A 14,369-nucleotide genomic window follows, 5' to 3' on the forward strand; every position below is an offset into this window, starting at 1 on the left:
CAACGTGTCAGGTTGATAGTCAGTCATCGTTTCCCCCCCCACGTTCTGCTTGCAGCTTCAATAGATAAACACACTGGCAGGCAGCAGCTCTGCCTGCCTGCCCAAGGAGCTCTCATAGACAGGCTTTGTCCCAGGACACTCAGAGGGTTAAAAACCACGCCATAATCTCTCCCTGCTATCACAGGCAGTTAATCTTATTTAAAGGAACACCTTTTGCCTGTAGACATCATAGCCTCGGGGTGACGGGGAGAGGGGTGCGAAGAACAGAACAAGAGTGGCCGGAGGGGCTTTGCTAGTGCAGGGCACAAGGGAAATGCCTGGGAGAGAGCTGCCTGCTGCCTCCCGAGGCCGGGACACAGTCCATAGGTGACCTCCTCATCCAGGTAAGGAAAGGAGCACCTGATGCTGTCCCCGCATACCTCACAGCTCCCCTCACCTCTCCACGATGGAAATGAAGCCATTCCCCTAGCTGGATTGCTGGGGCAGTGGCTGTCAAAATGCCCGTGGGCTTCGGTGGGACCAGGATTTCCCTGGTATTTCTCAAAGAAGAGAAATGTAATCTGGTACAGGGAACTGATGCTGGGGCCTCCCGGTAATGTTTTAGAGCCCACTCACACCATCCCTGCAACCTTCATTCTGCTGATACAGGAACAGCTTACACTACAATGCCTGCAAAATCAATCTGAGTGTTACAGAGAGATTTCATTTTCTAAAATGTGATTATGAAGTACTCACTAATTATAGGAACTGCATTAAAGTGTTCCCAAAGAATGTATCAGCATAAGGGCAGAGAGAGCTATTCCCATGAAGTAACATATTAGGCTACCGGGCTTTTCTTTAGTTCTGCTTCCTGAGCATCCTCCAGCAAGATGCATTTGCTTTATATTTATTTATCTGAATGCATTTGAATTGATTATTGTCAGTATACTTCCATCACAGGGAATTATGGTGCATAATTGTAACTCAAGCTGTGCTGCCTGGTTGGAAGCGGCCAGACAAGATGCCGATTTCATTCCTCAAGTGGAGACTGCAAGCATTTCCATAGCAAAGCATTCATGTTTAAAGTAAAGTCTCCTCGAATGTGGCTGTTTATAATTCCAGATTCTTTTAGAGCAAATATTTGTGTCTATAAAATTAATTTGCAAAAGATTTGACAGGATGTGTGCAGAAAATGAAGGTCAAAACCATAAAAGTGTACTGAAGAGAATGAAAGTGAAGTCCTTGAAGTGTGACGTGTGAGTGTTGGTGTGTGTGTATAACAGGTATGGGTGATTTTGAAAAACTAACTGTACTCGTGTGGAAGTAAATGTACAATTCAGAAAACACATGCATTGTAGCTTGCTACTCACATAGCCCATAGAGAGTGTGTGTGTGTGTGTGTGTGTGTGTGTGCACGTGTGCATAAAGGAGAGGGAGAGAGAAAATGAGAGGAAGAGTGGGAGGAAGATAGATACAGAGCCAGAATCCTTTCTTTTTTTTTTTTTTTTTTTTCCCATCAAGATGGTTATTAGTGTCCTTAGAAATGAGAGGTCTCTACTAAATATTTTCACTTCAAAGAAAAGTTCTCAGTGAAAGCCTGTTCTTTCTATCTTTCATTAGTAGGCAGAGAAGTATTTAACATAATTGATAATCTAGCATAGAAAGGAGTGTAGTTCCATCCCAACTCAGGCAAAACATTTCGCAAGCATGTGACTGTCTGAAGTTGAAGAAAAAGAAGTAGTAAGACTTCCAGAGAACTACGAACACAGAAATGCAAATGTTAATGCAACCCAGAGATACTTCTGAATATTTTGGGCTAGCCTTTAGTTTAAAACTCCTGTGGTAGTTTAATTTCTGGTGTTAGCATCCTGTTTTCTCTACCAAATATTTTTGGGTTGGCTTTTTATCTTACATCTGCATTTTAATCCCCTAAATAGACTGGCTGTGTGCGTGAGAGGGAAAACCTCTCTTACCTGCTGGTGTCTAGATGTTGACCATGGCTCCATGTGCTCGGTGGTGCTCCATGTGCTCCCAGCCATCTGCTGCGCATGCCTGCAGCTTTGGCACAGCCTCTGCAGTTGCAGGTGTGTGCTGAGGCAGAGCTCAGAGGGCTGCCCACTGGTTCTCCATGTGCTCTGGGCTGGATCCATCCTGCACCCTCAGTGTGTAGTGAGGAAGATGCACATCTGAGCAATTTAAAATAAATACAAAAAATGCTGAGCTCCCCTACCCAGTTTATGAAATCCTGTCCAGCAGTTCTCGCTTCTACAGTGCTTATGAATGATTGAGTCCTATCCCAAATTAGATTTATCCATGTTGAATAAATATTATTATTATTTTAATTATCCTACTCATTTAGAGCCAAGTCTCTTGATTGAACCTCTTAGGTTATCTAAGAGGTTCACTTTGTTCAATAGATTAGAGCCTAGAGAATTTCCATAGCCTTTTGAATCTTATCTAAGTGATTCCACTGGTCAAGTGTTATTAATTTTTCCAGTTGCCCTTGCTCTTTTGCTTTTAACAAGCTGCACAAATGGATCTTGTGGCAGCTTCCTTTTCAGCACGGAATATTTTACAGTCCTTGGATTTAATTAGCTGCATTTCCATGTTATCATACAGAGGTAGAAGCTACTATTTAGTGGCAACAACAAAAATAAAGACCAAAGGAAGCAAAAAAACCCCTACAACAACCCTATTTTCTTCTCCCTGTTCAAGGAAGCCCCAGCTAACCCAAAGGGGAGTTGCAATCCCTTTTACTTCTGCAGCTGAGAGCACAAACCAGACACTGATGCTGATATAATGAGCAAATCCCTACACTTGGGAAACTGTCATTCAGCTAGTTTGCATTACAAAGGAGTCAAACTTGTTTAATGGACAAATATGGGTTGAGAGATACTAGGTCTAGGGCACTACTAATCTGTGTCAAATATGAAATCAGCTGTCTGATATCAGATGCCAAGTCTGCTGGTATAAATCAGTGTGAATATAGGAAGACACTTTTCCCTGTTTTCCGGTATCATTCCCACGGTTGCCAAAATATATATGAACTGTAGAAATTGTAGGTGCCAGAACAAAAGAATGAGGGTGGATAGGCTGATTTACTGCCTGTAGTAAGCTAGCAGATGTATGGAACGCACTTTTTATGAAATATAACAAGAAAATATATGACATTTTTTACAAACCCAGGTGTCTTGTAAACATGCTGTCAGTCCTAACCTATACTGCCCCACCTTTTGCAGCACTTTTGTCAATCACATGACAAATGTAAGCTGCATACTTAATAGCTTTATCTCTTTCCCACTTAGTATCTGAAAAGCTACCAGGTCAGAACAGTAACAATTTACATCTGTTTTAGTCCAAGTGCAAAGCAATAAGGACTGGACAAAGAAAAAAAGCCCTGTGAATTTTTCACACTAAGTGTTATTTAAGAAGACCTTTACTGCATTTGCTTTTTGGTTTGTTCAAATAAATGCAAACTGGCTTGACTTTGTAAATCCATAAACAAAAATTTCTGTCTGTTCACTGTGGTACATGAGGACTCCTCAGTGTGAGTGATGCCAGGAATCAGCTTGGCCATAGGCAAACTGTTGAAGCTTCTACACTTAGATTTAAAACTCACTATTAACAGATGTCTCAGCATGTTTACAGTATATTTAACTATTCTGATCTAGTTGGAAGAGAGAAATGAGACCTCTGTCTGTTCAGCAGTCCGATATGGTGGTAAAGAATGTACATTTGACAGTTACGAAAGTATCCCTAACAGACTGATGAAGTAAATAACACAAAATTAAAGTAACAAAATGTGAATAATCTGAAATTCTTCTGAATTTTTACAGGGTTCATAGGAAACTACTTATATTTCATTTCAAGCCTGCAAAATTGAATAGTGGGGTTGGCAGAATAACAAAGGATTATCTTAAAAACCATATAATGTCAGAGTTATTTTCATTTGGAATGAATTAATTTCTGCAGGATTGCAATATCTTATTCCACTCGTTACGTTTTGGTAGCTTTCAAAAAATAGGAAAATTTTAAAGGTATAATGTAGAAAGGCAGAAGAGGAAATGCAATAAAAACCAAACACAAGCAAAGCAGATTTGTTTTTTTTACTTGTATTTTTTTTTAAATTTCATTCAATGATAAAGCAAGATAACTCAAAATGGAAGGATGGAAGGTATTAAGTAACTCTTGCTAAGCCCCCTTATTTGCTCTTGTATATGTGACCTTCTCAGGGTTCAGCTCGTAATTACTTACATTGAATTTCCATAAAGCTGAGCAGTGATCAAGACTTTATTTTTCATGTTGCTCCAGGGAGAGTGTCTAAAATTGACATTGAAGTTAAGTACTCTAGATTAAAAGAAACAGCAATATGTAGTAAGTCCCAAGTCACAATGCTGTAACATCAGAAGAACATTCTGAAAACAAGAAGTCTTTCCTGAACTCTGCAGGTTTATGGCTCAGTATTTGTCATGTGAAATTTTCAAGCATAATGACAGGAAGCAGCCGAAATTCAGCATATTTCACCCAACCACAAGTAGAATTTGGATTCTGTTAAGCCTAATAACATCATGTCTGTTCTGGATGAAGCCTGAGCAGTTGCTGATATTTTCTGCTGTTGCTGTTGTGAGCCTTATGGCTCATGCTTGCCATGATGGCCAGATCGGTATCAGGGTGGCAAACTCAATTTTTCATTTTGAGGCTGCTCTGGCCTTCTTTGATCCAGATTTTGGATGTGTGGTCCTGAGGTTGGTGTAACAAGTTTTAACCTTCAAATGCTGAGCACCATCTCATGCTAGATGGTTATCTAGTATTAACCTGAGGTATAGCAACCCTTTTAACCCCTTAACCTTGTATCTCAGAGGAGATACAAGGAGATACTGAGCAAAGGACAGACATATCTGTATCAAAATTCAGGGGTAGGAGGTGGCTGAAAACTGCCAAGCAGAACCCTCTCTGCTTGGACATCTTTTACGTGGACACTCTTGGATACTGATGTATGGATGCGCACGCTAAGCCACTCACAGCTCCTGTGCAGCTACATGCTTGAAATAATTTTCTTATGCCTAACAAGGACATGGCAAAACTTATGTAAAAGTCATCTGTGTTGAGTGCATCTGGAGTGTAAGGGTGCAAAATCCCACCTCCCATAGTAGGAAGTTGGCTTGCTGAAGGTGAGCCCTGGCACTACCTACAGTAAGGCATGAAGACATTGCGTTTGGATTTAGGTGCTCATGTGTTGCTGCTGACTGAGCTGCTAAATTGTTGCCATCTTTAACTCTGCCATGGAGATGCCATTGTAGCTGCCTGTTCTTCTTAGACTTAGTTTCATCCCATTATGGTAATTTTCAACATATTTTGATTTTATTTTTTGCCTGATTTCCTAGCTGATGGGACAGGGAATATTAAAACCAGCAGTTGTAGTAATGTGGAAGGCATTAAAATGTTTTTGGTGACAAACTGGGTGCTTGTAATCTGAAGGAGGCTGTTGTGGTGCCCCTTTCTAGGAAACAGTGTACAGAAAGTGTGAGTCTTTTTAGACAGAGCCATTGCTTTTCTGAGAAATTAAGGATACAGTGCATTAGGAAACCACGTGACATTCAGGACAGTTCAGTCTCCCTTTACAGGCCATCAGAAAATTGTCCCAGACAATGAACTGGATGGTTGTTCTTCTAATGACAGATTAGGCAACTATTTGATTTCCCTCTTGCATATACTGCATGGTCTGCTGGTTGCAGTTAAGCTATTTCTTATTCATTTCTCAGAAAAGTGAAGTGGGTAGCTTCTTTAATTAGTTTTGCCTTTCTTTCCTTTCATGGCAGTGTCTGGCTTATGACATCCTAACATAATAAGAATTATCTTTAGATTCCTCAGGCATTTTCTGAATAATTTTCTATATGTTAATTTAGTTTATGATAGATTACAATCAAATTTGCTAATTATACTTTTCCAGCATCATCAGATGTCTCTGTATGTTTGATCAAGAATGCAAATTGACATAATCAATGACAGGATATACCTCAGCACTAATGTTAATTGTTAATGGATATTTTTGACATTATCTGAACCAAGACATTTATTATAACTGATCAAAGGAGGTTTTTAGCCTATGTGGAACACCATGACCTACTGAGAGATGCAGATGTATAAATCATAAATTCAGCCTCTATGAATGAAGAATTATTGAAATTTCAAGGAGATAAATATAGAATTTCTGAAAAACCATCAGAGAAAAACACAAATCTCAAGAGGAAAACTGAAGACAGATTTTTTTAATGGCTCCAGAGGCCATCAGAATTTTCAGAAGACTGCAGGTCCTACGTAGGGATGAAAAGACTTTTAGAAGTACCAGTTTCTCCAGCTGAGAACACTGAGATCTTGTAAAACAGTGACACATCTTGTTCAGTGCTGTGTTCAACTATACAGAAGAAGTGAATGCCTGTGTCACATGTGTGATTTATAGCATGAACAGTGAAACGTCGTTAGTATTTATAAAATGTAAGCATAAGAAAAGCTTATAAATAATCCATGTTAAAATGGTTCCACTTTTCAATGTTAATATGGCAGTTTTTCCACCCAGAGATGTGTTGCACATAAAAATTTGTTAGCAATACCAGCTAAATGCCAAAGCATATTACTGCTGAGGCCTACAGCTCTTACTCAGAGGAACACAAGTCTTACTGTGGAAAAGGCTGAAGTTATCTGGCAAAACAGCTTCACTTGGGGTGTTAGTTTTCTTGTATCTTGAAAATCTGTTTCATTTTCATGAAAGGATGCCCAGAAAGTGGCCTGACACATTTTTCTCACACTTTCAGACTGCAGAGAGTTGATCTTGTGGAAACTGGATGCTTCTCACTCCAGTAATGTGATACTCAATTTACAGTTCAGTCCTGGTATCAGTAACACAGAAACAACACCCTTGGTCTCAGCTGCAAGTCTCCCTGCCTTGGCCCACAATTGCACAGTGTGTGTTGTCAGTCACTTATGTCCATATCTGTTGACATGAATTACAAATACTTTTTCCTTCACTGTACTATGTGTAACCATCCTAGGGTTTCTATGGAGCTAAAGGTGTAGGGTTCTCCCCTCCTACCCAACCCAATAGATACAGTATTCCTTTGTAATAGGAGAGGACACTAGAAAAGTTGTAAAGAAAGCATAGATGATAAACTTCACGTGGTTTATGTTGCTGTTGTTATTACTATTTTATTTTTTTTTTAAATCTCTCAGCCCTGTAGACATTGGACATAGAAAATGAGTTCCCTGCTACAAACAGTTCGGAGTCCTAAACTGCTGTCTCATCAATGCAAACACATATGAAAACCACCAACAATTTAAACATTTATAGTTATACTAATAACCACCTTGGAGGCGATCTTCATGGATGAATGTGAAGCAAAATATATTATAGGAGGGAGAAGGTAATGAGGAATGTGATTCATGCATTTGATTATCTCTAGGAACAAGTTCATTAAGGTCTTTCCAAAGATGTTTTTTTCATTCAGGTGTTCAGTACAGACATGGTTGTACTTTGTAGGCAATTACTAGATAAGCTCTGGTAGGAAGTGGCAGAAGCACATTCTTCAAGGCAAAAGTGGCTTTCTGTAAGAGGAAAAGGATTAGAGGACACACCAAGCGCAGAAGTCTGCCGAGCCAAGTAGAAAGCATGAGTTGATATTTCCCCTGGGATTCTGCACAGAAGGGTTGGGACTTACCAGGCTATACAAAACACTGCATTTCTGTTTGCTTTTCCACCTAAAGGAGAGTGTTTCCATTGAGTTTGTCTGGATTTTGAGAAGCAGGCACTCTACATCACAATTCGGGTAATGCCTAAAGAGATGTGATTGTGTGATGTTAGCAAAGGAGTAAAAAAACTACAGCAGACACAGACCCAGTCTGAAAACACAGCAGAAGCCTCTGAAAATGGAGTCATTTTTCTGCCAAAACAATTGTGGTGTAATCAAAGTTTCATTATAAATGAAACTGTAATTCCCACATTGCACATATAAAACAATTAGTGACTTTAATTTGCTTTGCTATAAGTGAAGGTTTGCTATAGCTGAACTTACTGTGAAAATAAAGTCAGGTAATTCAGTCATAATGTTACCTGAATGTTTTCAAATTGCCTGTATAAAAATATTTTTTGATACAATCCTCTTCTGTCCTTAAACCACCAAAAGCATAGTTTTCTGGAAAGGCAACTTATTCCCCTTTCTGAGAATGTCTTGAGTGTCTGTGTGGACCCTGCTGCTGCTCAGCCCAAGTCTTTAAAGCAGCCAAAGGTTGGAAGACCTGGTGACATAATGTAAAAATCAGCCAATGTTGCCACTTACTTTGCCCTTTTGCAGGGCTAGATGATGATTTGGATTATCAGTGTGTGTGTGTCAGTGTTACATGGTGCCATGGAGAAATACCACTTGCAGACACTCCTACACAGACAGCTCATGCCTTGGGTCTGACTGCAAGAGGAGTCAGCAAAGCTACAAGGGGGAGAGGTGATGGGTGGATCTTGGCTCTGTCTCCCCTACACAGCAGCCACTGTAACTGAACCGCATGTGGGTTGTTGCAATTTCTAGATGTTATGAGGCAATATTAATAAGCTATTCTTCCATGTCCCCCTCCCCAACCAACTGAAGGAGCTTATGAGTAATTGTGACTCATCTGATATACTTCTGAGGGATCAGGTTTCTTGGGAATACTTCTAAGATGTTGGTCCCATCAGAGTCTTTTCCTCATCTCTGTGACAAAGAGTCATAAGCAAGCCCATTTCAGATGGACTACTTGGTATTGGCTGCATTCTCTTTACTTTATACCTTTGGGGGTTTTGTCTTGTTTCTATACGTCAAAGCAAAGTGAAACAAATGAATTTTAGGTCCCAAATTAAATGTAGTTATTTACTGGACTCAAGAAGCTGGAAAACTTCCATTTCAGTTAATTGCCTTTTAAAATAAAGAGGAGAAAAATTGCTACAGTACAGGGAGCGTGGAGGCACTGACCTATAATACACCGTGAAGAGGAATCAAAAGGGAGGTGTCAAGAAGTGCTCTCTCAAGAGCCAGCTAACATGGGAGAAGGGGCAGCAGAAGCTGAGCACATTAGTTCTGTAACCACATTGGGTCTCTTAAGGGCAACCCAGTATGGTTCGTGCCTAATTGCTCTGTGGTATGAGTGAAAACGGCAATGGAGCCGAAACAACACCTTGGGAAGTGAGCAGATGATAATACCTGCTGATTTGCAGACAAAAAAATCCCCCCAAAAGTGAAGGACAAAGAGAGCTCACACCTAACTACTGTGACAATCAGTAGATTTTTTTTTTTTGGCCGAGGGGAACGGTTGCTGTAATTTGTTTCTCCACCTGCTAGTCAGAAAGAGCAGATTTCCACAGCATGAGTACTCAAACATGAGCACTGACCCTGCTGAGGGAAATGAACAGCACCTCCACCTAGGACTGGGATATACCTGCCCATAACGCTGCCCTTGACAGCACTGGCAAATGTCCTAGAGAAGTGTATGTCCTAGCTGTGATTATGGTTTTTTTTAAGCAAAACATGAACATTTAAATACACCAGTAGCAGAAAGCTCAGACTACAAAACCCATGGGAAATTACAGTGTCCTCCACAGCGCTTGCTTATTTTCAATGTCATGGAAAAACACTAATGATTCCATGTTCAAAGTATCAGTAGCAGAAATGAAGACCAAGTCTTCTGTGGGTAACTTGGTATTATTAATTATTACAGTCCTGTCCTCTCAAATAAACAGGTCAGCTGCCAGCCTACCCCCCAAAAATAAACCACCATGAATTTGTTTCAATCTCTGCCAGCTTCAACCTTTATCAATGTCTGCCTGTTTAGCAGCTACACAGTCCATAAACCCCCAACCCTGTAAGTGTGAGATAGCAGGGGAACTCAGCAGGAGTGAAATATGGTCATGACCTTTATTTCAATATTATAACTTAAAAAAAATAAATTCTTTATAATTTGCAAAGGTATTTTGTAGGGGCTCTAATTCCCCACAGGCCTCCTTCTACCTGACAAGACCTGCTGGCCAGGGTCAGGCAGCCAGCAGCACTTTGCCAGCAGCTAGGAAACTCCCAGTGATGCTGGGCTGTGCCACACAGGGGCTGTGCAGAGCCATGGGGGGAGCTACAAAGAGAGTGGGCACAAAGACCTCCTGCAGCCCTTGCCATCACACTGGCAGCCTCTGCCATGAAGCTGCTGCTGCTGCAGGGGCTGAAGGGAGGTTTCTCTTTGTGAATAGATTCAATGAGTGAAAAAAAGACAAAGGCAAATCATTGACCCAATAAGGTTTCCATAAAATTCATTTTTTTTCCCGAATACTTTTTGGCTCCCTATCTCTAGAAGCCTTTCAGATCAATCAAGATACACTTAGGAAATATAATTAAGTGCCTCTGGTAGTAATGATGACCTTCCTTTATCCTGTTTTTTTTCCTAGATTGGACTTCTCTGGGAAAAACAGAGTCCTGGCACAAACAAAGCATCTCTGTCTATTCCAGTGAAATTTTCCTTGCTTTAGAACCAGATCTCCTTTTTCTCTCTCTTCTGTGAATGTCATTTTATTTCATTGTTTCGTGTATCATTTTCATCCCTCCTCTTAAGTAATACTCGAGGAAATGAGATGCCCGAAATAATCAAACAGCATAAGTCAAGTATGCAGAGATGAAAAACCAGCTACCCACTCAGGCTCTTCAGCTAAACTATCTGATCTTGGTCATGGAAATTTTCACCGTTTGAATTCTTCTCAAGTCAGCAGCAAGCAAAGCTCATTATTTTCTGGTGATTGTTTTGTGGCCTATAGGATATAGATGGATGTTTTCTTCCTGTGGAATAGGTTTTATATTGCCAGCTTTCTGTAGTCTAGAAACAGAACTACATGAGGCTGCACAGAAGGGTATATCAGCTCACCTATGAAATACAGAAGAATTGTTTTGAGGCCTGGAAGGATTTCAGACTATGAGACCTTCACATTGTTTCTGATACTGTGTATGAATAAAATCTGTTGAAAGATTTTGAAGAAGTTTGCACTGTTGAAGAGTGGCTAGATCTCTTCTTCTATTCAGCCAGCACATGTTACAAAAGGTCACCATCACCAGTTGGGTCAGATGAAGGAATCATAGGATCATAGAATGGTTTGGGTTGGAAGGGACCTTAAAGATCATCTAGGTCCAACCCTTCTGCTATGGGCAGGGACACCTCCCACTAGACCAGGTTGCTCAGAGCTGCATCCAACCTGGCATTGAACACTTCCAGGGAAGGGACATCCACAGTGTCCCTGGGTAGCCTGTTCAAGTGACTCACCACCTTCATAGTGAAGAAATTCTTCTTAATGTGTAACCTAAATCTCTCATCTTCCAGTTTTAATCCATTACCCTGTGTCTTTTCACTGCAAACCCTTGTAAGAAGTCCTTCCCCTGCTTTTCTTCCTTCACAACAGCTTTTTATGTTAGTTTTTAGTGCTAGGCATTATATTGCTAACTTTAGTTTCTGGTATGTGAACGTAGTGATTGTACATGGGGGCTGTTATGGTGTTGGTCACTTCCCCATCCCTCGCTGTCATTGAAAGAGCAAGGAGTAAGCACAAATGAAGAACTGCAGGAACACTTGGCCAAAGAGCAGCACGGTGCTGTCCATATGGTTTAGGGTTGCATATGACTGGGAGCAGGGACAGCAATGGAGCACAGTGACAAACACAAATAGCAAGGCCTTTGACACAGTTTCCCACAGCATTCTCTTAGAGAAGTTGGCTGCTCATGGCTTGGATGTGCATACGCTTCACTGGATAAGTTGTGTTCAATAGAGTTCAATCCAGTTGGACGCCAGTCATGAGTGGTGTTCCCCAGGGCTCAGTGCTTTAACATCTTTATTGATGACTTGGATGAGGGGATAGGGTGCACCCTCAGTAAGTTTGCAGATGACACCAAGTTGGGTGGGAGTGTTGATCTACTTGAGGGCAGGAAGGCTCAGCAGAGGGATCTAGACAGGCTTGATCAATGGGCCAAGGCCAATGGCATGAGTTTCAATAAGGCCCAATGCCAGGTTCTGCACTTTGGCCACAACAACCCCCAGCAGCACTACAGGCTTGGGGAGGAGTGGCTGGAGAGCTGCCCAGCTGAGAGGGACCTGGGGGTGCTGGTTGACAGCTGGCTGAACGTGAACCAGTAGTGTGCTCAGGTGGCCAGGAAGGCCAAGAGCATCCTGGCCTACATCAGGAATAGTGTGACCAGCAGGACCAAGGAGGTGATCCTGCCCCTCTACTCGGCCTTGGTGACACCACACCTTGAGCACTGTGTGCAGTTTTGGATACGGCAGTATAGTAAGGACATTGAGGCACTGGAGAAGGTGCAGAGAAGGGCAACTAGACTGATTAGGGGTCTGGAGAACAGGTCGTATGGGGAGAGGCTGAAGGAGATGGGGCTGTTCACCCTGGAGAAGAGAAGGCTCAGGTGAGACCTCATGGAGAACTCTACAACTACCTGAAAGGAGGTTGTAGTGAGGTGGGTGTTTGGCCTCTTCTCCCTGGTGACCAGCAATAGTACAAGAGGAAATGGGGTCAAGTTGCTCCAGGGTAGGTTCAGATTGGATATTAGGAACAATTTCTTCACAGAAAGAATGGTGAGGCCTTGAAACAGGCTGCCCAGGGAGGTGGTGGGGACATCATCTCTGGAGTTGTTAAAAAAATGGGTGACACGGTGCTTCAGGGGATGGTTTAGTGGTCATGGGAGTGCAGGGCTGATGACCTTGACTTGATGACCTTGAAGGTCTTTTCCAACTTTAATGATTCTATAAGTCTGTAATTCTATGATTATATGATTCTATGAAATAGGAGCTGAGAGACAACTGCTGCTTGTGAGTGATACAAGATGAAGAACACACAAGAGCTGGGGTAAGGGGATGTCCACATAACAGAGTTACATGGTAAATGCTGACAAAGCTGGTAGCTAGAGGAGCAACTAATGATGTGTCAAGAACTAAGGTGTTGCTGAGATGAAAGCCATATGAGGCTCAACTAGTTCAATTTCTGGAGTCAGAATAATGACTGGAAGGGTCATATGTTCATCCTTCTCTCTTCACTTTTCACTTTTACTCTCTGAGATGTTCCAGTGTGACACTATGAAGTGAGCTGTGTCCTTCTTCATTGTTGGATACCAGGGTAGAATATCAGATCCACAGCTGCTGGAAGCTATTCACCTTTTCCTGACCATAGAGGAAGGAAGAGGAGGGAAGGAGAACTCAAGTGTTTCTGAGCAGCTGTGTAAGAACCCATAACTGGCAAATACTAGGAATGATCTGCAACATGTTCTTTTGGCCCATGCCAGGGACAGGCAACTTTGAAACCACAGCGAAGAAGGTGTCTGATACTACAGACCTGAGACTTCACATTGAGTGTTTTCCTAGGCAGGGGGATGAGATTTAATTTGTTAAGGCTGTAGCTGATCAAACTGATCAGTATAATTTACTTGTCCCTGATACACCGTGGAGTGATTCACCACCAGGTAATATTACTACTTCAAGAAGATCTGCAATGAAAAAACCTCCATTCTCCCCTACAGGACTCTATCACAAGGATTCAAATATTACTATGTGCTTTGCAGATCTCCAAATTTTTGAAGAATATTTGTGCATTTCTTTTCTGACTGCCCTAAAAAAAACCAAAACCAAACCAAAACAAAAAAAACAAACACCTTATTTTATCATTGGGTGAGTATATGGCGGCTTAGTGGAAACTACTAAAGGCTGTTGAAGCATGAAATACCTGTAGGACTTGTTTCAAGTGCTTGGTACATCTGGCAGGCCACCAAGTTGATGAAAGCCCATGGTGTTTCATGACAGTCACAATAAAGCACTGCTGAGGTGGTTGGCTTGGCTCAAGTTCTTATTTTCCTACTCCATTTTTATGCCTTTTGATTGCAGTTAAACACAGTGAACATGGAGTTTTATGCTTATTTCAAGTTTAATTATGAAGCCATGTTTTTTTGCATTGTAATAAAGTGGAACACTTTTTTGTAGGAAAATCTCTCTGGCTTTAAATCCTTGCCTACTGGTGTAAAAAAAGGTATGTAGGATTCCCCTTCTCCCCTTGAAAGTTTTTGACTTCTTGTGCTAGGGACGAGATCTGCAACCATCAAGTCACACTTTTGATATCTGTGGTAAAAACAAAAAGGGTGCAAATACAATCCTTTGAGGCCACAGAACTAAAGGGATTTCAGCTGAGGAGAATTGTTATCAAAATGCTGGAGAGGCCAGGAGGGCTCTATGAGATGCAAGGTGTCCTAGCTCATTCCCCTCACAGTAATGGACCTGCCTCAAAAAAACCAACCCCTACAGTACTTTAAAAATATCAGACTACTTTAAAAACAGTGGGATTTTTTTCTTTC

Source organism: Apus apus, chromosome 3 (assembly GCF_020740795.1).
Source record: "Apus apus isolate bApuApu2 chromosome 3, bApuApu2.pri.cur, whole genome shotgun sequence".
Lineage (NCBI taxonomy): Eukaryota > Metazoa > Chordata > Aves > Apodiformes > Apodidae > Apus > Apus apus.